The 27,034-nt window shown below is 34.4% G+C and overlaps 1 long non-coding RNA gene across 5 annotated transcripts in view; it reads left to right on the top strand.

Annotated features, from left to right (window-relative positions):
• The first annotated feature begins 364 nt into the window (after positions 1 to 364).
• The window catches only part of LOC143434042 (uncharacterized), a 44,587-nt gene continuing 17,917 nt past the window's right edge, over positions 365 to 27,034 (top strand). For 2 of the 5 annotated variants that reach the window (XR_013103207.1, XR_013103208.1), the window contains exons 1-3: positions 365 to 591; positions 6,584 to 6,723; positions 14,464 to 16,662. This is a non-coding gene — a long non-coding RNA (uncharacterized LOC143434042). Of the gene's footprint in view, positions 592 to 6,583; positions 6,724 to 14,463; positions 17,145 to 27,034 lie in introns of those variants that run through there. The other 3 variants (XR_013103210.1, XR_013103209.1, XR_013103206.1) reach the window with 3 other exon arrangements.

The raw sequence follows: 27,034 nt of genomic DNA, 5'->3' as shown, positions 1-27,034 counted from the left end.
ACTTCAATCTGTGCTAATGAAAGAAAAATATTTCTACATATAAATAATATTTCCCTATAATACATAGAAATAAAAGTATCACTCTCAGCGAAATTTTTGTCGGATTAATTCATGTAACTTTATAAAGCAAATACCTTATAAATCTGAGATTTAGACATCTGTCTTTAGTCCTCAATACATACCTTTGTTTTCTTCCTCTTTATGTAACAGGGTCTGAAAACTGAGTAAGAACTTGTATTTTGATAAAAAGAATCTGTTTAGAAATTCCTCAAAGTTATACTGCATTAAATACAAATATTAAAAAAGTAAAACAAAACACATTAGCTGTGTGTGTGTTGTGTGTTGTGTGTGTGTGTGTGTGTGCGTGTGTGTGTGTGTGTTTAACAGTGTTCTTATTTTATCTTTCAGCCCAAGAACTTGCCAGTCAAGATGAAAAACTTCTTCTAATGGAATCCAGCTTGAAAACTGCTCAAGAGCGGCTGAGCGAACAGCAACAGTTCGCCAAGAACAGAACAGTAGAAAACCCCAGGCCGAGCTGAAGACAGTGACAGAGGGGATTATGGCTTCTGAAGAAGAATCAAATGACTGCAAGTGAGTTGTTTTTCAGTATTTCACAAAGTTTGACCGTACATATTGAATTGAAGTCAAGCCTTTAACTTTCACTGTTTAAATACTTAACTCTTTGTGTTTTGCAAAAGGCTTTGAGTGTATTTGCTGGCTTTTTACAATTCAGTGTTTGTTACAGAGAAGAAAAAAACATGAAATTTGCCTTATTTCTTAACTACCATGACACGTGATGAAAATCGGAACCCTCTACATTCCAGTTTCTGAGCAGTAGGGTGACAGTCAAGGTTCTCATTAATGCTAGCAGATACTGTAAAGGTGTGAGCAATGGGGAGGGGGGCGCGTCTCTGCACCCACCTGCCAGGGGCCTTCTCATCTTACAGTTCTGGAGTCAAAAGGTTACATATGGCTCTGGTTGCCTTTCTTTTTTTGTTAAAGTCACTGCTCTAAGCAAAAGTCAATTGCATTCTGTTTAAATTGGGGGGGGCCTTTAGAAGAGAATGTGGACACACTCCATTGACGCATGGAAAGGACAATGCAGAAAAGTAACAGAACATCTGTACAAGCTTTAAAGCAGTCATGAAAATCGCTTCTTAGTGAAACATTAATTTTTGTTTTGATCATTTAAATATTTATTTAATAACTATGTCTAATAAATAGGGCATGTTCTGATTTTATCATAAATTTTTTTTCATATAAATGTTACAGAATCTTATGAGAGAATTCTTCCTTTTGTGTGTCTCCTCTGTCCTTTTCTTGATTACTCTAGATCTGTTATTTAGGAATAATAATAAATATGTCAAAACCCACATACATTCTCCCTCTTATCTTGCTTCCTCCCTCCTTCTCTACCAGTCTCTCCTTCTCTGTCTTTATCAAATATCATACTTTACTAACTGAGGTTTGATTTTATTGAGTAGTCAGAGTAAGATAAAACATATATTTAAACTAATTTTTTTCATTCATCTTTGAACACAGTCCTGAGGCCACACTGGAATGTGCGTTTGATATTAACTGATCCTTGGAAGCCAAATCATAACTCACATAATGTCCTGCATAGCCTTATATAGCATTTTAGCTTATTTGTAAATCTGATAAGTATTGCTAAAATGGAATTTTAACATAATGAATTTACTTTCGTTTTTCAAGTCAAAGGCTTAGTATTTTTAAAAATAAAATAAGAAGAAACAATTTTCCAATTTAGACCAACATTTTGCATACTTCTAAGTAAAATTAAATGGTCTGATAAATCCAATTTTTATTAATGTTTCAGATTGCAGCATCTACACACACAAAAAAACCTATATTTAAAAAAATGTTAAAGAGAAGATACTGGTGTCAAGGACTAGAAGTATATTGGGTGAAGTAATATATTATTGTAACAAATACTATCTTTTAAGAAGACACTTTACATTAAGGAAATTATATAATACAGATACATTTAGAAACAGAAAATATGAGAGGTTGACAGAATGTTTATATGAGCTTATTATTTGGAAAATGATGGTTATTGTTTCAAATAATTAGAGATCACATTAAAAACAAATAAATAGTTCAACAGCAGATAAAAAAGCTCAAATGTAAAGATCTACTCACTGCCTTAGAGTCCATAAAAAAAAAAAAAAAACAGAAAATGCTTTATCTGGTTAAAATACAGTAACTGCTCAGGATAAGGTTCTGTTTGTTTAGCCTACAGTTTTCTGTTTCATTCCACGAGTCAGCTAACATGTGAAATTAACTAAAATATTCTTTCTTAATATAAAACTCTGGTGTTGTGTAGAATTATTAGATAAGAAATGAAAGTAGCTAGAATACAAACTCATTTTAAAATAACATTGATGAAGAACTAAATATTTTCAGAGTTAAATTCTGCACATCCTGTGTTATGAGAAACATTTCAAATATGATACTGAAAACTGTTATTCTCATTTGTGGTTTTTCATAAAAGAATGAAGCTTACCTTTTTAAAATTATTTTTTTCTTATTCTACTTACTTTCTTTAGAGAGAAATGTTGTATTATAGCCCAGGGTGGCCTTGAACTTGTGTTTCTTCTGCCTCAGTTTCTCCAGTGCTGAGATTAAAAGTGTGCTTCATCATATCTGGCTCTACTTCATAGCACTGAGTATACTTCTGTGCTCAAAGATTGTGTCTGTGTGTAAGAAAACATGATCCAAATTTTAATACTAAAAGTAGCTCTTTGGGCTAGACAACAAAGCATTAGGTTTCTATGTTTGCTTTTACCAACTCAATCTACAGGTGACTGGGGATGAATGAGCTAACTGGTGCTTCAGTTTGGGTTACACCAGTCATTGTGGTCTCCACCTGTCACAAGAAGGATAAGTCCAGTTGCTTAGATATTCAAGCATCTTAACGAATTAATTTAATGCAGCGTTTCTCTCAGAAGAATAACTGGATCCACGTAACTCAGGTAAAATCAAGATGAAAAAAAGAAGCTAAACATTTGAATCATTTTTGGTATGGAAAATGGAGCAGAGTTCAGAAAATCTCACTTGAAGGCAGTACTCACAATGAGTTTTCTTCAAATAATAGAATCATTTCTGAAATGATGGATTTATTATTGTCTATAAACAAAGAAATGGAACTTGAAACATAAGTTTATGTATTTCAAACAAGTCATTTGATACAATAACAAGAATTTGGATTTTAAGGAAAGCAAAGTGACAAAATTTCATATTTATCTTTCTAACAGCCATTTTATTTCTTAAAGGGTTTTTGACAACTATTATCTTCACAATCTGACCTAGTCATTCAGAAGTTACTAAGCTGCCATACTACTAAAATGCATTACCAGGTTAATTCATGCATTCCTAATGTAAAATAAACTGGGAAAGGATGCACACAAAACTTTGGTAATCTAAAGAAAAACTTTTAAAATATGAGCCATAGTTTTGTTGCCCTAAAGTTGAATTCAGAGAGACTAATGTTGAATTCATAAGAACCATCCAGGAAAGATTCCTTTCCTTCTTCTCCTTTTGAAGTAAATATAGAGAACACACGCCATGCACTTGGTATAAGCCTGTTACACTTGAAAGATTTGTTCTGAATGTCCAGTGGGAACCTGGAAATCGTAATAATTTGTAGTATCGATTGAGTGAAGCTATGCAGCTGGGGCCTCCAGTGAATAGACAGAAATAGACATTTTATTGATTAACTTTTACAGTCATATTTCCAAGACTCCACTGCAACATAATTTTCACTTCCCAGCTTTGTGTTATTGTATCATGAAACTTGGATTCTTCTCCCTTTACATTTAACCACGTGAGGGAAAAAGTATGGGTGTGTACTGCCAAGGCCCTGCTCTGCAGAAATGCATAACTTTCTGAAAATGATTTCTCCCAAGTACTTCTCTCCCACAAAGTCTAGAAGGAAGCTTTTAAAAAAAGAATCATGATATCAGATGGTTGGTAATTAAACTTCCTCATATTTTGCTCACATTTCTCATATTTAAGAATTCTGATTTTCCCACCTTAAATTTGTGCATGTACCCATCAGAATGAATTGTTTGCTGCTAACTTTGTTTGTAGTCATGTGCACATGACATCTTATTTATTACAAGAAGCAGAAGAGAAATTGTTGTGATAATAGTCTATAGCATAGTCTAAAAGGAGTGCTTTTGAATCTTCAGTTTGACCAGTGTTTCCAATGATAAAGATATGGTTGTAAACGTTCTGCAACTATGTGACTATTTGCTTTTTATTTATTCAGAAAATGTTACATTTTCACAGATGAACTTAGTACAAATATTTGGACTTTAGTTTGTTAACTTTGTTTATTCTTATTATTTGCATGTGTTTTCATTGGAAAAAAATTAATAAGCAAAACTTTGTATCAAATTCTTATATTTGGAAAATATTTTAAGATTGGGGGTAAATACTTGAAAGCAGAATTGTTTGGAAAAATATCTTTAAATTACTACTCAATATTCATTTTGCTCACCTGCATTTTTAAATGTGAAACTCTTAACACTAACATGAAGTTATACAAAGGTAATTTTTAAATATTTCATGTCAGTGGATTAACAAATAGAGTTCAAACATGATGAAGTTACAGTAAAAGGCAATAACAAGTTGAAAAGCATAGCACACAATAAATATCCTCTTAAATTTATGTTTCAGCTAATTTGGGGAGATAGTTTTGTCTTAACGGGACTGATAATTACTATACATTTTGGTACTAAATATTTATAGAGTTGATTTAGAAAGTATTCCAGTTGTGTAAAGCTCATGATTTATTTCTTAACCAGTTCAAATTCAGAATTGAATGACAGGTCCCTTTTGCTTGAGAGAGAATGTTTTCTCATTTACAAATATACTTTATGATCCCCTGGCTTGTCACTGGTTTCCTACTGATATTCTAAGAAACATCTATTGAGAATTCACTTTAGTATTTTTCTTTGAATCATCAATTTATTCAGTAGAAATTAAATAATCCTGAAGGGTCACAGTTTAACATTTTAAAAGGCTTTCCCTTAGTTCACCAAACTTTTGCAGGCTTTTGTTTGGTTAATGTATAACGCAGCCTGTGCTTGATGGTTACCTCAGAGCGATCAACTTACAGTCAGTGAGCAAAGACAATTGGTTGTCAAAAACAGTCCTAGATATGTCATGCATATTAAAAAGATAAATATGAAATCTTTATTTAGCATGTCCAATGAAACTCATATTCTGTATGTGAAAGCAGTCCTTTGATTTCCAGTATTTATCAATACTATAGCACATTGAAGCCTTTCAGTTACTTATATATAAATTACTATCTTATGTTTATATAATGGGCTAGATATTTTACAAGGAAAAATATCTAGAAATTAAGTGCATATAATGAAGAAAATAATATATAAAGATTTTAGCCCGTTTAATTAATGGGATGTTTCTCCAAATGAAAGACTCTTGCTTACCTAATCAAGTTTTAAACTTACAAAAATAAAAAAAGACACACACAATTAAGGCTGATCAGGTAATAAACATAGGACAAAAGAACCCTGAATTGAGGTTGATTTCACTGTAATCCTGTAGAGGAATCCCCACTTATTGATCAATGTTGAAGCCCATGCACAGCACTTAGAAAGATAAAGTAAGTGGGGCCAGGTAATCAAAGCATTTAAATAGTAAAAACAGCAGCTGCCACTGTAGACTGCTAAAATAAATCCATAATACAAATTGCTTTAGTAAAAAGCGGATGAGCAGCTGATCATCGTATTGAACTCTGATACCGTTCAGTGACCACACTGGGAAAAGGATTGGGAGAAATGCTTTGCAGATCAATATTGAGTGAGATGTTGCAGGGATTCATTTTGAACACGAAGGCATCACAGGTGTGAGAGTACATGCACTGCAGATGTTGTCACATTGAGAATGCTTAATGCAGCTAAAAATTGCCTTCTATGCATGATACTGCCAAAGAAGCCTAAGAAATACTTTTGGAATTGTTTCTAGAAGTCATTTGGATATGTTTAAAACAATTCTAGCATTTAAAGTATAGAAACTTCACTTTAAAGTAACATGATTTTGCAATCACTTTTAAAGCAACATCCCACTTCCTTATGAAAAGGATTTCATTGAAAATAATTAATAAACCTTTGAGATAACAAATAACTATGGGATGATAGACTACAGTCTAATTCAGAGATGTAAAATAGAAGGCAAAAGTATTGTTCTTAGGAATTTTGTGGGATGGAAAACTTCCAGAGACCTTTGAATCTTGCTAGCATGTGGAGAGTTCTGCTTTACCAGCAGTGATTGCAATCCAGGGGCTTACTACCTTTTGGATATTGTGAAGTCCCAGGAGAATTTTCAGTATATAGATCTATGACCAGAACAATTAGGTTTTACATTTTAAACTGTCTTATAATTTTATCTACTTGTACTTAATGAAAAATTGCCATGGGTTCAGTGAAGTATTGGGAGAAAGAACTTGCTTGTAGTTTTATTCTACTTTAGAATTAAGTGATTTCATAGTCAAAATAGACAGAAATATGATTTAATTTGTATCTTTCCCCAGGTTCCCACAAGCCTCGACATTAAGTAGTCTGTTTCCATGCTCCGATTTGACTACTTGTTCATTGTACAGATGGCATTGTGACTTTACAATAGAGTCTTCCATCCTACATGTTTCAGATGGGATATAGTCACAGCTCTCTGGTAAGTTTGATGTTATGATTAGAACTTCTTAAGACTTCTTGTTAATCTATTTTATTCATGCTAACACTTCTAAATCAGGTCTTTGATTAAATGACCAAACAGAATTACGTTTGTTCATTTTCTTCTAGAATAGAGAAGACTGAAGCAGAAAAGAGATTGGTTACATTTGTGATTGAATTTCCATATCAAAATTAAATGATAAAAACCTCAGGCTTAAAAGTTATGAAACTTTAGCTGAGATTCTTCATTCTCTTTTACTGTAATGAATAGTTATTTACAACTATTGTTTTCTTCCTGTTTACTGAATAAATTGCTGATACCAGCAATTTTAATGGTAAAATTGTGAAACAGTATTCATAGTTGTCAGAAAAAGGTCATTCTATTTGCATTCATTAGGAACTTGCAGGACCATGCAGTGTGCATTTCCTTTGGGATGCTACAGCTATTGATTTATATACAGCTGGGGGAAAAATTAATTAGGATTATATTTCACTTATTACTGCAGGCCCCATAATAAGAAAGAAAAACATTTTTTATGTTGTTAGAAAGTTGGACAGAAATACCTAAATAGGATCATTGTTTCCTAAATCATGACTACTTTATCATATAATATTTCTCCTTATAATGTGGTTAGAGGCTTACTGCATTTGTGAAAATTTAATTAGCACTTTGAAAAATGAATGTTTTAGTACATACCCAAAAATAATATAGATGATAATTCAAATTAAGCAAGAGACATTTCCCCTTGTTAGTTAAAACTTTCCTTCTGTGCTAAGTCAACGTATATTTGTCTACTGTAAATTTTCTGGAATTGAGTAGCTTTGGGGCAACATAGTTAAACAAAACAGGGACCAGCATCAAGTGAATTCTCAGGGTGAAGAAAGAGATTCCAGCAATGAGATTCACTTAATTTAAGCATTTCAGTCTTAGGAGCTGAGTATATTAGGCTCTTCTGTGAATTTAACACTTCAACTGAACTAGAATATGTTTTATCAAGGATATTCTCACTTTAATGAGATGAGATTTCACATCTTTTTAAATCTTATGTGGTTCTTCTTATGAACATCATGCACACTCTAAGAAGAATATAATTGGATGCAGTCCTTGCATTGTTTATGTGTGACACATGTTTGAGATTAATCAAATTGTAGTCACTTCTCATTAACAGCATGGAATAATTTCAAAATGAGGCAGAGCCAGATGACAAAGAATTGCTTGTGTTGGTTCAAGACATACTTTATGAATGGAAACACATGCTTATTGTGACATCAAACTTGATCATTTTATTTTTCTCCTATTGTTCTATCATATAAAGCATTTTAAGGGACCCTGCTCTGTAGTGATCTCTCGGGTACAGAGTCAGCATTTGGGGATAAAAAAATATGAATGTGATCTTTTCATGATATTATGAAAATCCAAAATTTCAGTACATGGATCTAGTTGATATCATTGGATATTTGTAGGTTTTATCATAGGTTTATAAAAGGCCCATGGGAGAGTATTATAAATTACAAATTTCTGTATGTCTTTATGAATGGCATCTCCTGATGCTGTAGGATTAGAACTGTGTTCTTTACTTCCTCAGTGCTCACCTGTGACAGTAAGAATCTATCACTTAATGTGCTTAGCAGAATAAAAAGTTGCAAATCATTTTGCCCGTAACTTTTACAATTTATTCAGGATGATGTTGTCCATAATTCTGTAACTAAGAATTTTGCAACCATAAGAATTTAAAAGTAAGTATTTGAATTTCTTTCTTAATTAAAACAATCAGATCTGATCAGTTTTGGAGAAAATTGATACATCAAGTTATATATTAGCCTACAGATGATTATTAAGGCTATATTTTAAAGATGTTTCTTTAGGTTCTGAGGACACTAAAATTAACTAAGATATGGTCCTTTTAATGAGAATTTTGCTAGCCTATACATAGAAATACAAGGAGATAGATGTTCCTAAGACCTGTTTATGACATGAATTAGATTATGTAGGGAAATTATACTAGTTTGTGGCAATAAGTTAATGCTTGTTCCAAAGCAATACTAAACAGGCAATGATGGGAAATTCTTCTCTGGGATGAGTAAATACTTGGTTGGTTATTTCACAAGTATACATAGAGTAAAGCACAACATGAGAATGAGAAGAAAGTGAACTTTCAAAAGGGAAAGTGAGAATTCATTTTTGTGGAGAAAGCCAGACTGTGCACAATGGTGACATGAAATTGGACTGGGGGCAGGCTTCTGTGCTAGAATAGGAGCTCATAACAGGTTTGAAGCTAACATGGGATAATCAGTGGTTATCAGGGCAGTGCATATTACTGCAGCAGTGCTAGAAAGCAGTATTCTTCCTCTCGGCTCTTCCTTAAGCACTTCTCATGGTTAATTCTCAACCATGACTAAAAGTATTTTTGTAGTTTGTCTTTTTTGTTCTGACCAGTTAAAATGCCATCTCAAAAGCTTTATTTTATATCTGGGTACAGCATGGTGACTATAGTTAATTCTTGCTATATACTTGTAAACTACTAAAAATAAATTTTAAATATTCCTGTTACAGAAGAGTATTTGATGTGATCAATATACAACTGTGATTTATTCATTCTACACTGGACATAGGCCATACATTACTTTTGCCATCATGTATGTGATAAGAAGAGGATGGCCACCTTATGTGGTGCATAAGAGACATTATGGATACAATAGACGAGAAAAGTACAAGAAAGCAGATATGTTAGAGATGGAGAATTATATAAATACCCAGACATCTATGAAGAGGAAAGATAGGCATTTTGATGTATCTAAGTTTGACATAGCAGTCTAGAAGAAATGACTATAGCAGGTCAGTAGGAAGAAGAAGTAGAGGGATGCCATAAAAATGAACATAATCTCTCTAACCAACCCTTACTCTAGAGTCATTATGGTGTGGGCCTATCTGAGCAGAGGCAGACAAATTAGAGCATTCACAGAATGACTCTTCACTATATACTTAGGCCTTACTATGACACAAACACTAATCAAGGACCTATGTATGAACACTGACATGTAAACTCAGTCCATATGCTCAGAAGAACCTCCTTTGATATTGATTATTCTATGTTAACTCTAACTTTTACAGTTTTGTTCTTTGTCTCTGTCTCTGTCTCTGTCTCTGTCTCTCTCTCTCTCTGAATGTGTGTGTATGTGTACTTATGTGCATTTTGCACATGTGCATAGGAAAAATTGCGAACCTGTGTTTGTTCATGCATTCTGAAGGTAGTTTTCCTCATTCCCTTTAAACATTTATGTCACAGAGATATCATCTCTGTGTGTGTATATATACATATACGCATACATAAACATATATATAAACCAAACTCATTCCAGTCTGACTGGACAATGAACTTCAAGAATCTGGCTGTCTCACACCCACATCCTCAAAGGCTACGATTAGAGCCCTTAGTTATTTTGTTAAATGTATATTGGGGATCCCAAATGTTTCTTTGTGTTTGTAAAACTGATCCATTGCTTCACCCCTGCCTTTCATCATTTTGAAGATGTATTTTTCTGTTTGTTAAAATTTTTTGTTTGTTTGTTTGTTTTTGAGGTTACATGCAATTACATCATCTCCCCATCTCTTTTCTCCCAATAAACTTCTCATTACTCGTTTTCAAATTCATAACCTTTTTCATTGATTATTGTATATATGTATAGCATATGTAAAATAGATTACTAAAACTTTTGCTGAAACTTAAGTCACAAACATCAAATTTTATAGGTGAAATTTGATGAGATTTAAGCCTGAATCCAGATGAAATTTCTTAAAAAAAAAACAAAAAGAGAGAGAGATATGACTGACTAAAAAAGAAAAGTCCCTAGAGGCTTACATATTGAACACACTTGGTCCCAGGTTCACTGCCTGCTGGAGAAGGCTGTCCCTAGAGGTGTACATATTGCACACTTGGTCCCAGGTTCATTGCCTGCTGGAGAAAGCTGTAGGACCTTTGGAGGTACAAGCTTAAGGGAGGAAGTCACTCAGAAAATCATTGAGAATTGAAAGCCTCAGCCAACATTTGGTTTGCTGCCGCTCTGCATTGTGTGTGTGTGCAGATGTGACTTTTGACTTTATAGTCTTGCTGCCCTGCCTGCTGCTGTCGCCATGCTTGCCCACTGCCATGAACTCACTTTTCTCAATGTAATATGCTAAAATAACTTTCTTCCACAAGTCACTTTTGGTCATGGTGTATAGCAATGAAATGCAACTAATGCAATAGACTCTTTTTCTAAAGATAGAAAATAGCATTTCATAAAGATTATTTGGTTGCTTAGTGAACATTTAATGTTGGCATGTCATCTTTCATTTAGTATTTATTTTATGTCAATAAAATAAATACCACTGATACAATTTATTATTTTATTTTTGAATATAAAATAAAGGTTTATTAGATGTGCAATTATTGCAGTAGAATAAGTAATATTGTGACTAATTTTAATTTTAGATTTGCTTGTGTGCTGTGCATATATGTGAATGTGTATGTGAATATATGTTGTGTATATGTGAATATGTTTGCATGTGCATATCAGAGATTCACTTGGGGTATTTTTTCCTTCACTCTCAGCCTTCCACTTGAACCCAAACATCACCAATTTGGCTAGTCCTGCTCTGTGGTCACCCATCTCTATGTTTATCTACTTACACACTGTCATTTTTCTATACAAATGTTCAAGCCTGTAGAGAAAATAACTTTCTGGTATTCAATGGCAATTCTTAATTTTGATTTGTAAACCTGAATGTGAAACTTAGGGTCTTGTGAATGTTAGACACTCTATCAATGAGCTTTATTTTTACCATTCACCTCCTATGTATTAGGCATTAAAACTTATATACTTGTTCAGAGAATCAACAACATCATTTTAAAGCTACAAATCTACAATGAAAGTAAAACTTAGTTGTTGACAAAGAAGATAGAGAATGTCTTATAAATAGTACAGTAGTGTCAGACATTAGTTCAAGTACTGTGTATTATACCAATAAACAGATCATCATGTCTATGTACATGGTGAAAAAAACAGAAAAAGCACTGTAAGATAAACTTTAACCACATTGAGAAATTCTAACAGGTTTATATTAAAGAAAATCGGAGAAAAAACTGTTTATATCAGACCAACCACTACTAGTGAAAGAGTCAGAACTTGGCACAAATGAAAATATCTTGAGCCATAAATACAGGAGAATCTTCTTTGCTTTAGATACTTCCAAAACTCATTTGGCAAACACACACACCAGACAACCACGGTTTATTGACAGACCTTCTAAAACTGTTAAATCTTTAGAGATGAATTAATAGGTGCTTTCTGATCTACACAGAATGAAGCCACCATGATGCTTTTGAGAAAAATTTGAACATTTGCACTAACAAGGTTTATCTCTGGTTTTGTTCGTATTTATTTTTAGATTTCTTTTTTTTACTTGGAAGATATAGCATATCTACATAATTTTGCCCTTCCATTTTCTTCTGAATAGCATCATTCTTGGCAGTCTGTATAATGTTACATGCATGCAGGTTTTCCGAGCTGATCATTTGGTATTAGATACTCAATCAGAATGTTCTTCCTTGGAGAAGTCTATTTTTTTTCCCACTTAGCATTATTTAGCTGCCAGTGATTTATTGTTTATGGTTGAAACTTTCCTCTGTACACTCTGGTATGCCTGCTGTTGGTGAGGAGCGAATTGCTAAAAATGTATTTGCTCTTGAGCTAGGACAGGGAAGTTGGCTCAGACACTTTGGAAATCCTGATAAACCCTTAGAAACAATGATCGCAGGAGTATTCGTGGAATTTTGTTTATTGCCTTACTTGTTCTTTGGTTATTTGTGTCTATTGTCTTGCTTGTTCTTTGACTATTTGCATCTATTGTATTGCTAGACCCTCAACCTAAAACTGACCTTAATACTTGCATGTAATTAAATTTGTATAAAAGCAAAAAGGAAGAGGGGGATGGGACAGGGGGTTCTAGAGAGGGGAAATGGGGACCATGGTTACAGTTATGAGGTGACACAGGAACCGTGTGGGTACCTGGTCCTAGTAAACTGACAGACTGAAACAAAGAAGATTTGGAGATGGGTGGCATAGTTGGCATTCACTTTTGCCAATGATTTCAAGTAGAACCTGGAACATTGAGGAGGGAGGTCTTTCTAGTAAAGAAGTGGGTTGAGTCCATCTCATCTTCGTAAAAATTGTGTGAGGTTTCTCTGGGGATGTGAATTTTTTAAATGAAAGATAGGATTTCTTGAGAAATTCTTGGAGAAAGTGACAAATTTAAAAGTACAGATAGTAGCAGAGATATGGTTCATTTGCCTTGAATCTATGAGGTGAGTGTGTGGTGGGGTCAACTCAGCACTGGTGGAGGAATCAGAATACCGTATCAGATTATAAACCTTCCATAAGATTGATACACACACACACACACACACACACACACACACACACACACACTAATAAAGAATAAATCATGAATTTGGTGGGTGTGGGGATGTAAGTTGTGGGAGAGGGAGGGGTGGAATATACATAAAAGTACTCATGTATTAAATTTTCAGATAATGGAACAAACCTCTGAAACTTTAAGCCAGCCCAAATTAAATGCTTTCATTTATATGAGTTGTCTTGGTCACGGTGTCTCTTCACCGCAAGAAAACCCTAATTAAGACAGCACCATACAGCATGCATATATGTGTGTATGTGTAGGTATAGGTGTATGTGAATATATACATATATTCATCTATATATCAGGAAAATATAGTAGAAATGTTTTTAAAGGTGTTTAGGTGTTTCAAGGTATTTTAAATATTTTAAAATATTTAAAGCTTTGTCTTATACACAGTTGTAGCTGCATCCCACTTATTCTTTCACAAGGTTGGGATTGTTTTCTAAAGCTATTTTAGAAAACACTTTTTGTTTCATGTTATACACTTAGATATTTTTTGTCTTAAGTATTTTTTTCCTAAATATTTAGACAGGGTTGTTGAAAATTTGACATTAAGTTGAAAAGCCAAAGCTGTTCTATGAGTTTATCTCCTTTATAAGACGTGCACTTACTTACAGCAAGTAACAAAAAGGAAATAAAGACTAAGGATGAAAACAAATTTACTTTTGTATTGTATTTTAATTTTATATGGATATTGGAATCTTAACTTGATCTATCTGACTAGGAAATTAATATGCAGTACTGATTTAGGTTGGAGAAGGATATGCCATTGAGATAGCTTGATGTGTCTGAAACTGGAAAACTGTTTTCTAACTCTTCTGTAGCTTCCATAAAGTTTTCAATGAAATTGCATTTTATAAACATGTCTTTAGAGTCTTTAAACATTCCATATTTTACTTAGCATGAGAATGAGATCTTTAGGCTTACTACCCATGCAGTAAGAATGCAAGTTCAAACTAGTCCTTACCCTCAGGTGAATGTTTCAAATATGTTATTCAATGCTTCAGGTTAAATTAAATTTTCACACATGCAAGAAATAAATTCTGCCTAGGCAAAATGTGGTATAGTAGTTTCTTTTGTATAATTAATCAGTGGCCTTGAGAAATTAAAACTGCTGAATACTATAAGAAAGCACAGTAGAGATATATTATCCAAAGAAATACTTATTTTTTTCTGCAATAGAACCCTGTTTAGTCAAATGGTATCACATATTTAAACCTTCTTACTCTTCGATATTCTAGAGCATGTAATTATTTAGTTACACTGGAAAATGGACTTTTCTAGGTCCAGGCAAAAGAACGATTGAAACAAAAGAGGATCTTGAATGCATCGGATCCAGAGCTCCTGGTTGCATGTGACTGCTTTCAAGAGATGATGATGGCACCCCACAGAGGAAGGAGCCAGAAGAAGAATGAAATGCTCTTTTGCTAGTAATATAGCAAATGCTCTTTCAAGAATTGTATTCCATAGATGAAAATATGTCATGTTTCTTTTATATGACATTCAGTTTAGCTTATAAAAGTGCTAAAGAGAAACTCATGGAATCAATTGCTGCTGTTCCTTAAAATCCAGAGAGTAAGTACTCAGGGTAGCATATGGTGAACACAGAGATCCAGACTGAAGTTAAAGCACTTAGAACCTACTGCCCACCTTGGCAGAATACTTCTATTCTAAGAAGTGGTGGTTTAGTCTGTACTTTGGAGATAATGTGCTCCTCACTGGGATGAAAAGAGATGGGAGATGTTACGGCACTATGGGTGAATAGGCCTGGCCTAGTATGATGTCAATGATACACAGATGTGATGAAGACAAGACTTCTTTGAAAGACTATATAGCCGCCCATTTTCTAACATCAGCAATAGCACTGTTAACCCCTGTAATTGAAAATGATAGACAGAAGACAAAATAGACAAGCTTACTTAGAAGATGCTTTCATATTTGCCCTTAATTACATATTGAGTAGAATTTGGCAACTCCCAGAACAAGTTTTGTGTTTTTAAGGTTTCATTTTCTCTCTCTCTCTCTCTCTCTCTCTCTCTCTCTCTCTCTCTCTCTCTCTCTCTCTCTTTCTCTCTCTCTCTCTCTTTTTTCTTTTTTGGTAACACACAAGATGGGGATTATTGGCTGATAGACTCTAAGAAAACTGAGGCTTGGCTCTCAAATTTCAGCAGCACCATACCTACTTTATTGTTAATACCTTTAGGATAAAGAAAAATATTGTTTTGTTAGAGTTACCTGTAACTATTTCTTCAAAATCTCAGCCTTTCTAGTTCCATATTTGACAAATATAGATATGGCCTTAACATAACTTGCAAGAACATTGAGATTAATTTACAGTTGACAAGAGAGCTCATGCTTGCCCTCAGAGGATACATGTGCTTCCTATTCTGATCATGGATCTATATACTACTTAATTGCCCCATTTTACACTGCTCTGTTATTTACTGAGCCAGAGTCTGTACTTTAGGCCAATCATCGAAGACTAAGAGAAAGAGAAGACTTGGAAATTGAAGGCTGCACATATACATACCAGTCTCATTATATCTGCAACTGTGGATAGCTACTTCATATTTTGTAAGCATGAAGTTCTATGGTTCAGGCTTGTCTTCACGATCCCCTGAGATGTGTTTGAATTATTGTCTATATGATGTGTGATATTTGTCATCAAATGATAAATGCTTGAATTCTTGAAGTAATCTCTTTCAAATCAACTTTGCTCCCTTTACAGACTCCCAACAATACTATCAGAACAGATCTATGAAAGAACTCTGACAAAACAAAAATCAGACTGAATTGTTTTAGTAATTTTAATACCAAAATTAGCATTGTGTTAAGGAATTGAATGAGGGCTTTGAAAACACTCTAAAGACTAGAATACTATTTAAAGAACTAGTCATTTTGTAAGAACTAAATCTAACACAGATTCCTTTTTTTTTCTTTCTGGCTAATGGACTGATTTTAAGTTTAGGCTGGAAAGCTACCCATTCCCAACATAACAATGTATGGGATTGATTTCATCATGTGGAGACTCCTGTGCAAACTACAATGAGGTGGAGAGAGAGAGAACTGATGCTCGAAAGAGCTGTATTTTCAAGCATGGTACGTTTGACTGAAGACATTTATTTCATATCCCCTTTAAAAAATAAAATCTTAAATTGGGAACATAACAGCCATTTTTCTAGTTAGCACAGGAAAACCTTGGTCAACCATTAGTCCAAGTGATGGAGTCTCCCTCAGAACAATACTATTAACCTAAGAGTATGCACTCAGTTCAGACTCCCTCATCAACTGTTCTTCTGAATATCATTTTGCAGATTATCTCTGGGATCTGTGGCTGCATAAATGAAGAACAGTAGATATTTGTCAAAATAAATGCTTACTATGCATTAAGGAATCATCAGATGACATTCAACGCAATCCTAATTCACTGACTCTCGACTTCATGCAAAGTTCAGCAAACTTACCGTCTGTGACATCACAGAGGTGAGAGACCGCAGTTTTGAATTTTAAATCTGGAATCTGTAACTACAAAACCAACATTTATTCAATTATGTTATACTGGGAATTCCCGATATTGTGAGAATTGGTGGAATTTTTAAAGGATATAAAAACTTGCTATTTGCCATAGCCTTCCCCTCAAATCGCTAAAACCCAATAATCAGTTATTTAGCAACTTCCTTAATGGAGGATTACAATTTCTTCTCCATGCATTCTCTACATAGTACTGTATTCTCCAATAGCCAATGTCTGGAATGATTGGGGAATATTCTTCACATCTTTATATGCTAAACCTTACATTTCTGTTTCTCTGAGACATATCTAATCTGTCTAATCATTCCAAAAATATAAAACACCCGTGCTTTCTCATGAAACAGATTTTACCCGCCTGTTGTTCTGATGTATCAGAGCATTTTTATATGCTATCATTAGGAAATGTTTTGACAAAATAAACAGAATTTCCTGTATATCCCCAGTGAATTCCAGGCTCATATTTTTTCCTTCCCATTTGAAGAATGAGCTAAGAAAGTATTAATAAAGTTGCAGTGAGACTTGTAGTAGTATAATGAATAATAAAAAATGTTTCCATTGCTTTGTATTCTGTAATACAATATCCCATGCACTAAAACCTAGAAAATGTGAAAAAAAGGGAAACTATAACAAAAAATTTTTCAACTGATACTTTAAGTATAACACTGATGAGCTGATTTTAAATTTAACAAAATATATTTGTGATGCAAATTTTTTATAGTATTATTTCTGGGTAATACTAGTACATCACTAAAATACTCTTAATTTATTTTAACATTTAGCAGACAATACTGTGAATCCCTATAACAATTAAGCAACAGTTTTGATCAGATGATCGTCATTGAAAAATAGAGTGAAAATACATGGAGTTTAAATTCATACACATTTCTATGCTACAAATATTTTATCAAAAGTTTCTTGTTAAAAATTTGTTTAAATTTTAGTTTTAAATTTAATTTAAATATTACTCACTTGTAAGTAATGTTGACATCATCAGAAAAAAACAGTATATCACATTCAAATAAAAAACAGAAGTACATACATAGGCAACAGTCTTGCTTTCTAAAGGTGTACTGACTAATATTTATTAACACTTATTGGCACTTTTTTATTGGATATTTTCTTTATTTACATTTCAAATGTTATCCCCTTTCCCGGTCCCCCCCCAAAACCCCTCTCCCATCCCCCTCCCCTGCTTTTATGAGGGTGATTTTTAAGATCACAGAGAGATATAATAGAAAACCAACCAAACAAACATTCTTCATCCTACAGCTACAACCTCAAACTGGTGATACAAATGAAAATAGAAAAAAAGTTTTCTATTTTGATTAATTTTGCAATGTTTTCCCATTATGTATTAAGGTTATATTTCCATATATATATATATATATATATATATATATATATATATATATACATATATATGAACTTAATCTTTACTGATGAGTCTTCTTAAATTAAAAATAACAAAATAAAACACCAATGGTTTGGTCTAAAAGCACAAGAATTGTCAAATTTCCTCAATGCTGTGATATGGTCAACTCCATTTATTCTGGGGAGTACTTGCAAAGTTGCTGCTTGATTTTACGGAAAGATTTAGAGGTTCTTTGAAAAATAAACCATACATAATCACAGCTTGACAATTATTAAAAACTTACTTTCTAATTCATCCTTCTTTATAGTTTAGCACCGGCACTTTTGACACTTCCGCACTGAGTTGCCAGTGTGGACTAAATGTATTATAGTGAAGAATGAGAAATATAAAGAATCTGTAATGTTCACTTTGAGTCATGGATATGCAGGCCGTTTCCTAGATGAATAAATGGGTTGTAACAAAACCTAATATCTGAGCCGCATGAATCAATACCACTCTAAGAAGAAACGCTACATCCAGCTTCTACATGCACTCAACACCAACAAATGCTGTTGGAGATTATGAAATAAGCATGGAGAGAAGATTCTGTTAGTATTTATTTAACTGTTTGTGTCCACAAATACGTGCAGGTGCATGCAGGTTGGGGCTAGAGGAGGATACCTGGTGCCCTTCTCTATCATACTTGCCCTAACTCCTTGGGTATTGCACTGCATCTGTAGCTTGGGAGCTCCAACCAAGCTCCAGTGATTCTCATTTCCTCTCTTTGCCGAAAACACTGGTTATCTCTATGTATGGCAACATTTGTCTTTGTGCAAGATTTTTGGAGATAAAATCCAGTCTTTATACTTTCTTAGAAAGAGTTCTTACTCACTATTGAAAATAGTCTTCTTGAGACATGAGGACTGCTATGGCTTGCAGTGCAGGTGGGAAAAATCGCTCACAGACCTGCCCTCTGCACAGCCGCAGCATTGAATGGGTGGTCAGAACACACACAGAGCCCTCTTGCCCCTAGGAAAATCAATACAGGACAAGGATGATGTCCACAGACTCACCAGCTGCCATGCAGCACAGACAGGAATGGTCACCCAGAGGTCTACCAAATGTTTGTCCTACATGCAGTAGAAACCATGACAATGTGCAAGTGTGTGGTGTGCATCAGGGAGAGAAAGAAGTGGAACAGTTTGAGAATTATGAAGCAAGATGGAACTGAATATGCCAGGGTGGAGAGGAATGCCTGTTTTAGTAGCTACCCCTACCTCCTGAGGCCATGGTGAAGTGTCTGACTAAGCTGCCGCTGAAGGCCATCGCTGAGCCTGTGGCTATACAATGCAGGAGTCAGTGTAAATGTCTGTGGCTCATACTACCATTAGAAAACATGAGGATATTGGTGGTCTAGGCAGCAACAGGGACCACATAGCTGTCCAGATGCTGTACAGAACTGGTCCTGCCCCTCCTTGGCTCCCACGCACTGGTGCTGTTGAAAGATGGCCCCACATCTCACCTGCCGTAGCACTTGGGAGACTGGGCTCTCTACCTTGCCAGGAAAACACCGTAGAGCTGGTCTGTTAGTGGCAGCGCTGTATGGGGAATTTGTGTCAGAAGGCTGAACCAGCCTAGTCTGTCACGGAGTGGCTCTGGGCAAGTGGCAAGGAGCCAATTACCTTGCCAATTACAATAGTTGGGAAACGTAGCCCACGAGTCATAAGAGTGGGAGAGCTGTCCGTGCCTCTCACAGGCTGCAGCATTTGGGAGAATGTGCCGTGGACCTTGACTAGGCAGGGCAGCAAAGTGTAGCTGGCCTTTGAGTCATAGGTGTGGTTGAGCCAGTCCAGGCCCAAGGGCCTGAGAGCTGGAGAGTTAACCCTGCCTCTTGTTTATGGCAGCATTGGGTGGCCTAGCTGGAGCAGTTCTGGAGATGTAAATAAGGGAGGACAAGCTGGCTGACTAGCTGAGCTTCCACCCAGATTAGACCAAATCTAAGGCTTTGGCCCATCCTCAAGTCTACAACGTTTGTGAACGATTGTGGTGAGTGAAAGGGTCAACTCTGTCGATCCAATGCTGCAGGGCCTCCATGACATGGAGCAGCAAGAAGATAACTAGGAGTCCCTGTAAGGCTCCAGTCTGAAGTTTTCACAGTAGCCAGAGACTTCAAACCACACCAAGGACTCATTGCAAACGACATTTGTAAGTGAAGATGTTTGGAAAGAGAGCTATACTGTGGGGCACACTGTGACAAACTAGGGCTTCTACAATGAGATGTTTGTTTTCTGTGCTTTGTTATGTTTTATTTCTGTTAGTTTGTTTGTGTATTTTATTGATGGCGGTGTTGTAAAGGCACAGAGCTGATATGACAGTTGGGATGATGAGAGGGACTGGTGTGAATGGTGTGAAAGAAAAAATCAGTAAGACGTTAAAAGAAAATATAGTCTTCTTTCTTATAATGCATGCCAGCCACAGTTTCACTCTTCCACTTTTCCTAGTTCCCCCCATGTCCCTTCTCCCCTAGGCGCACTCTTGTCTTCAGAAAAGAGAAGGCCTCCAAGAGATGGCAGCCAAACACAATCAAATTAGATACAGTAAAGCAAGACAAAGCTCTCATACAGAAGCTGGACAAGGCAACCAATAGGAGGAAAAAAGTCTCAAGAGCAGATAAAAGAAGCTGAGATACACTGGTTCTCACTATTAGATATGGCACAAAACCCCCAAGCCAACAGCAATAACATAGAGGGTGTGCAGCAGATCCATGGAGGCCCTGTCTGACTGCTTCTGTTTCTGTGAGCCTGTGAGAACACTGCTTAGCTGATCCAGTATATTCAAGTATTTAAATATATTCTAACATAGTAGGATCACAATGTACTTTGAACCCTACTTTAGGAAAATTTCACGTGGTAATATTTTCATATAATCTACACACTCTGCATTGGAAGCAGGTTTTCAGATGAAGTGTTCTATAACTTGAGAGATCTAGGGAGACTTGAATGCGGAAGGTGATTGAGAATAACGGGGATGTCTGGAACTGTCTGGAATTGGGGGAAAGACACTAAATAACTCACATCACTGCTTAATCAGGACTTGTGTTCGAAAAGGGGAAGAGTCTTAAACAGTTCTCAATGAGGAAAGTCACCTGAGAGCAGACAGCTGATGGTCGGTGCTTGCAGCAGGTAGAGTATAAATGCTACAGTAGAGAGCAAACTTCTTGGAACTTAATAGTATTTGCTCTAGCAACACACACAGATATGCAACATAGAAATGTTTAAAATCAAACTGTGATGACGCTCCATCACTTAGGAATACGTACATCACATAATTATGTATGCATAAAAACTCTGTTTGAAAACTTGAATCAACATGTCCTTTCTACTGAGTTTCTATTATCAAGTAGTCTATCTCAACATTCAAGTATGAAATAAGCTTTTCCATTACTAATAAACCAGCAAACCCATAATCAAGAAACAAAGCAATGCTGAATGTCCAAAACCGTTTAATGGTGTTCATAAATGAGCAAAGCACGCTGCGGGGTGCCTGCATTAGTGGTGTTTTATTTGTTACTCGGTATTCAGACTCATTTCTTTCTTGCTACAGAACAATGAGCCACAAAGAGCTAAGGTGACTTAAGCAAGGGACAGACATTTGAATTAAGCCTTTATTCTTATCAGTACATTATGGCAGAAATGATTCCTTTACTACGATGGAGAAGAACTAAAACAATTTCATTGAAACCTGAATCACCAGTTCACAGTTGGCTAGCAAGCTGTTAACGTATTCGTATTTTTATATTCATTTATTTTGTAGTCTTTTGTGTGGTGGCCAGGCTGGCCTTAAGATTTTGGCCTAAGACTAACCTTCTGCTTCAGTCTTTTGAATAGCACGTGGACAGCCTATTAATATATTTTCAAAGAATGTATTTTTATCTTGTATGTAAAAACTCATGGAATCTAAAGCTATCCATTGTCTTCTTCAGTGTCTTACTATATAGGCCAGACTGTCACTGGACACGTGATCCCTTGAATACATTTCTTAAATATTAAAATTTTGCACCACTATGCCAAAAACTCAAAGCATATAAAAATACACTAAATATCAATGAGATGTTATTCAATTATAATTTAAAATATATATTATTATGTTCATACTTTTCAATTTTAGAAAATGAATGTCTCAAATTCCAATCAAAAGTTCATAGACAAGGTAGTGAATTAGTTGTGTTGTGGAGTTTATAGTTTTCCAACACAACAGACAAAGCAAGAATGAAAGTCTTTCTTCTTGAGGTTGTGACTTAAATACATAAAAACAAACAGAAAAGGCACATTGTTGCTGCCATTAGAGATGGGAGAAATGTCTGTGAAGGGGGAAAGGCACTAACTAGATTAGGATGGAAAACGTACTTCATTGTGTTCTCTGAAAAACACAAATCTCAGACAAACGCTAAGATGGAAAAAGGTATCCCAAGTAGAGTATGAGAAAGCTCATGTAGCCAGAGAAAGTTGAAGTAGGATGAAGCTAGGGCTCTAGGAGTGAGGAGGCAGCTCCTACCATGGCTGGGGAAGCAGACAACAGTCCTATTAGAAGAATCCTGTGTATTGTGATTTGGTAAAAGAATTGGTGGTTAATTGAAACTCCACAGAGAAGCTTTTAGAAGCACCTAACCCTACATTCATGTTTCCATATGACTCCTAGTAAACACTTTTTGGAGAATGAGCTGGGGTGGGAAATGTTCCCTGGTATGCTGCTTAGATGAATGGTGTATAATTTTAAGCCATGCTGTTTTCAGTATTTATCTATTTTATTTATTTATTTGTTTATTTATTTATTTATTTATTTATTTATGATACATTGATCCAGTACCTACAAAGCAAAATAGCTGCTCATGAACATTTAAATATATCAATTTTCTATAAATTAAATGAATAGTATTACTCATAGTTTTAGATTACTGTCAGTGTACACAAAGTATGTTATCTATACTATGTGGAAGTTCTACTGAAGGTTTTCACATTGCCTACATTTTATGTATATGTACTTTTATGGAAAAACTTCTGTGTCTTTATGGTCAAGACATATTCAGGAAAAATAGTAGGGGAACAGATAGAAATAACTTTTATATTTTACAAATGTCACTGATTCATTGGAATATGGCAAGCTTTGTACTGAGATTTGTGTGTGGATGTTCAAACTTCCTTGCTATTATTTCCCCTTACACCATCCATCTTAAACCAGTACAACATGAGATACAGTTGAAGGATTTGTCTGTGCTTTTCAAACATGTGTATACTGACTGATCTCTTGTTCATCAAGCACATTATACATGCAAGCTGGTCAGAGTATAGCCACTATTTGTGAATTGATTACTACTTGGTAAATTCATAAATTAATACAGTAAAAATATACTCTAGCTATATAACAATGGTTATTATATTTCTCTAAATGAATCTCTAAACCAGGTACAATTTATTGTACTATTTGTATGCCATATTTTGATCCTGTTTTGAGTGATTGTATATATGAAAGCAACTTTATAGCCAGAAAAAAATAGTGTGGGCTATTTGGTTTTAAACTTTATAACTTACAATTTGCCTTATGAAAAACTTTCCTTTTGGGAAATCTACAGTACAATGTGGTCACAGTATTGATTCTTTTAGTCTATACTTCCCAAAACATAGCTCAATGAGATTATTTCTTAGTTCAACAGTTTCCCCACTATAATACTTGTTTTTATCTTGCTCATTTTCAGTAGATTTTGTTCAATATTTTCTAGAAACCAATTTCACTTTTCATAATCTTTTTTTATCCTAAAAATTCCTCTATTCACTGTTGCTCTTGATTGACATATTATAAACCAAAAGAAATACACCAATTTATAGAACTTTAAAAATAATAAGCAGTCTCAATGTGGTAACCATGAAACATACATTCCAAATATCAGATGAATATGCATACTTTTTCTGATATTGAAAGATCCTTGATTACTACTGGAGGGTTGTATGGTAAAAACTCCTTTGGAGGGGATCTTGGCAGTAGGCTGACACTGTACAGTTTGTAGAGAAAAATATTTCATCTTCTTAGAGCCATGGATGACATGCTTTATATTCAAAACATCAAATGCTATTAATATTTCAGGATTTGTTTGCTAGAGTAAAAGTAAAAAATATTACAAAGACTCATATAATTAAAGAAAATGGATTACAATATTCTTATTGATAAATTAATAGTATATCTATAGTAATAGAGCAAAGGTTTTTCTGTCCTATGTCGGCTAAAGAGCAAGGAGTGAGTCATTTTTAAAATTGTGGGTTTAACTAGATTTGCAGTCACTGTTCTTTATCATTAACTGAATTGCAAACATTTGTCTGTAATGAATTTTCAAGCTTAGGGGCCATTCAAAACAGGTGGAGTCTGAATCTTCCTGAGCTAATGACTGCTCCGTGGTGATCAGAAATTATTCAGACAAAGGTATACTAACCACTCCCTCAGTCCTGCTATTATGGTCCATCAGCTTTGAACATTATTGCTATTACTGACCATTTAAACATATTTTGTAGCTTCAGATATGATTTTTTTCATCCAATGCTTAAATAATTGTGGAAGTGTATTTCATTTACTTAAAGATAATTTAATTATGGATTAATTAAGCATTTATTTACATTTAATAAAGCATCAAAACATAATGCTAATTATAGTTTAATTCTGTAGACTCAGAGCCTATTTTCTGTGTTTTAATGGTGCCACTGTATTTTCCAAGTTTTATAAGGTCACAGTCCTTTATTATACAGTGAGTTTTGTATTAAGACATCTAATATAAAGTTGCCTGCCATGTTTTTAATAAATATTAAATGTGTACCTTAAAATAGTCCATCATTTGCATAATAGAATTTAAGCCATCTATAATTATGTTTTCTTGATATAATTACTTAACAAAAAACCCATCCTATCAACCTCTGAGTAAGATGTACCCCAGTTCAAGTGTGTCTATGGCTCTGAATTATATATTACAGATCAATTTGATTAGTGATTTAGAAATTCATATCTTCTTGTGGTTGAAAGATTATTACAAACTGTCCTATTTATGTCTGCCTCTTTCCTCTCAGATTTTTTTCTGAAATGTATCTTTATCACAGTCTTACAAATGTTGGCTATATATTCTGTCTGCTACTATAAATATACATCTATATTTCACCTGCCTTTTTTAGAGCATTCCTAAGCTGGATTTTATTCAGAACACTACTTTTTGTGCATTGCCAATTACTTGACACATATAGTAGTAATTATCTTTATTTTCAATTTTTTAATTTAAAGAAATTTTCCTTTTGCAACTTTTGTTTTCTTTTATTCTACATAAGATAAAACATTTTAATATTTTCTATTTTTTTCTGGGAGCAAAGTATTCATATATTCTCTTATCCCCTATTTTTTTGCTCCATCTTATTTTGTCACCACCTTCTAATTTTATTTTTTCCTCAGTTTTCTTTGACACTGTCTCCTTTATGTGTTTATATTTCAACAATTTGGGTGTGGTGATGTGATAATCGTATGCTTATCTGTGTTTTATATGGTCCATCAGATTAGAAAAATCATTGCTACCTTTTGATTCTGTCTCATTCTTAGTAGTATCTTTCTTGGATAATGTGCGTATTCACATTGGAAAAATCAATTAGGTCATTTATATGCCTTTCTTTTTCTTCCTTTCTTTTCTCTCCACTTTAAGTTAAATTGGATCAGGGGTTGACTCATTTCCACATTAAAATCTCATTTTGGTTTTAAATCTTAATCTCTGTTAAAAATGGTTCTGTTTATTTCATTTTCAGTGGTAGAAATTAATTTTTCCTACATATTCCTCTGATTTGGGTAAAATCAATGTTTTTAATTACTTTTTATCATATTTCTTTATTACAAATCATTGATTAAAAATTGATTTAGTTAGTGACAATATCTCATACTTTTTTACATTCATCAGATTTCTTATCATTTTCACTGAGTGAAAAGACTTCTCATTTTGATGTAGATATTTCTGTTGGGCTGAATTCTACAGCATCTATCCATTCACTAATCTCTACATTATGTTCATTTGGTTTTCTATGGTGGTCTCTATTTGCTGTAAAAGGAGGTTTCTTGTTAGAAGTGGTAGCTACACTTATCAGTGAGTATAAGTGTTAGAATCTAGTAAGGAATTATGCTGGACTAGCAAAGTGGCAGTAGTAGATTCTCTTCTAATATTCATATCAATAACCCAAGAATGTTGGCTAGGATTTCAGTTAAAGGCATGATTTCCCTACTGTACACACACACATATATGCACATATAAATTCACACAGATACACACAGATACACACACACATGCACACATACCACACATGCCTGTCTATATGGCTATCATTGGAGTTTGTGTGTAACAATGTATTCAAAACAAATGAGACTACCAAGTTGAGAGTATATTGGAGGAATACCTAGGAAGGGGTGAAGGGAGAAAAATAAAATATTTCAAAATGTATTTTTAAAGTTAAAAATGTTTGTCAACGATTTATAATTTATTCTAATGCTATATAATCATAGCTTTGAAATCAAAGAGACTCCAAGTATTGTAGCTTCCAATGGCAACACTCATTTTTTTACTAAGATGGCAGACAACACACAGCTAAAGCCTTCAGTCAGATACTGATGGGTCTACAGCTTTAGCTAGGCACCTTCAGTCGTCATTACTCACATATAGCCCTCTGTTACTGACAGGTTCCTTTGCTAGAATGACTTAAACTTCAGTGCTTTTGGAATTCAAATGATTTCTAAATTTTAACCTTCTCTAAGAAAAGTTTCCAATTTAGGCACATGCTTTTTAAATCAACCTGAAACGGCTGATTTCCTTAGATGTTTTGATTTGCTTTCTCTATTCTGAAACTGCCTTTACTGGCTTCTCTGTCCTCGTGAGCAGCAACCTCAAACATGGACTTTTCTTCTCTTACC

Source organism: Arvicanthis niloticus, chromosome 13 (assembly GCF_011762505.2).
Source record: "Arvicanthis niloticus isolate mArvNil1 chromosome 13, mArvNil1.pat.X, whole genome shotgun sequence".
In the NCBI taxonomy this organism is placed as follows: domain Eukaryota; kingdom Metazoa; phylum Chordata; class Mammalia; order Rodentia; family Muridae; genus Arvicanthis; species Arvicanthis niloticus.
This window is presented reverse-complemented; position numbering and strand designations above follow the sequence as displayed.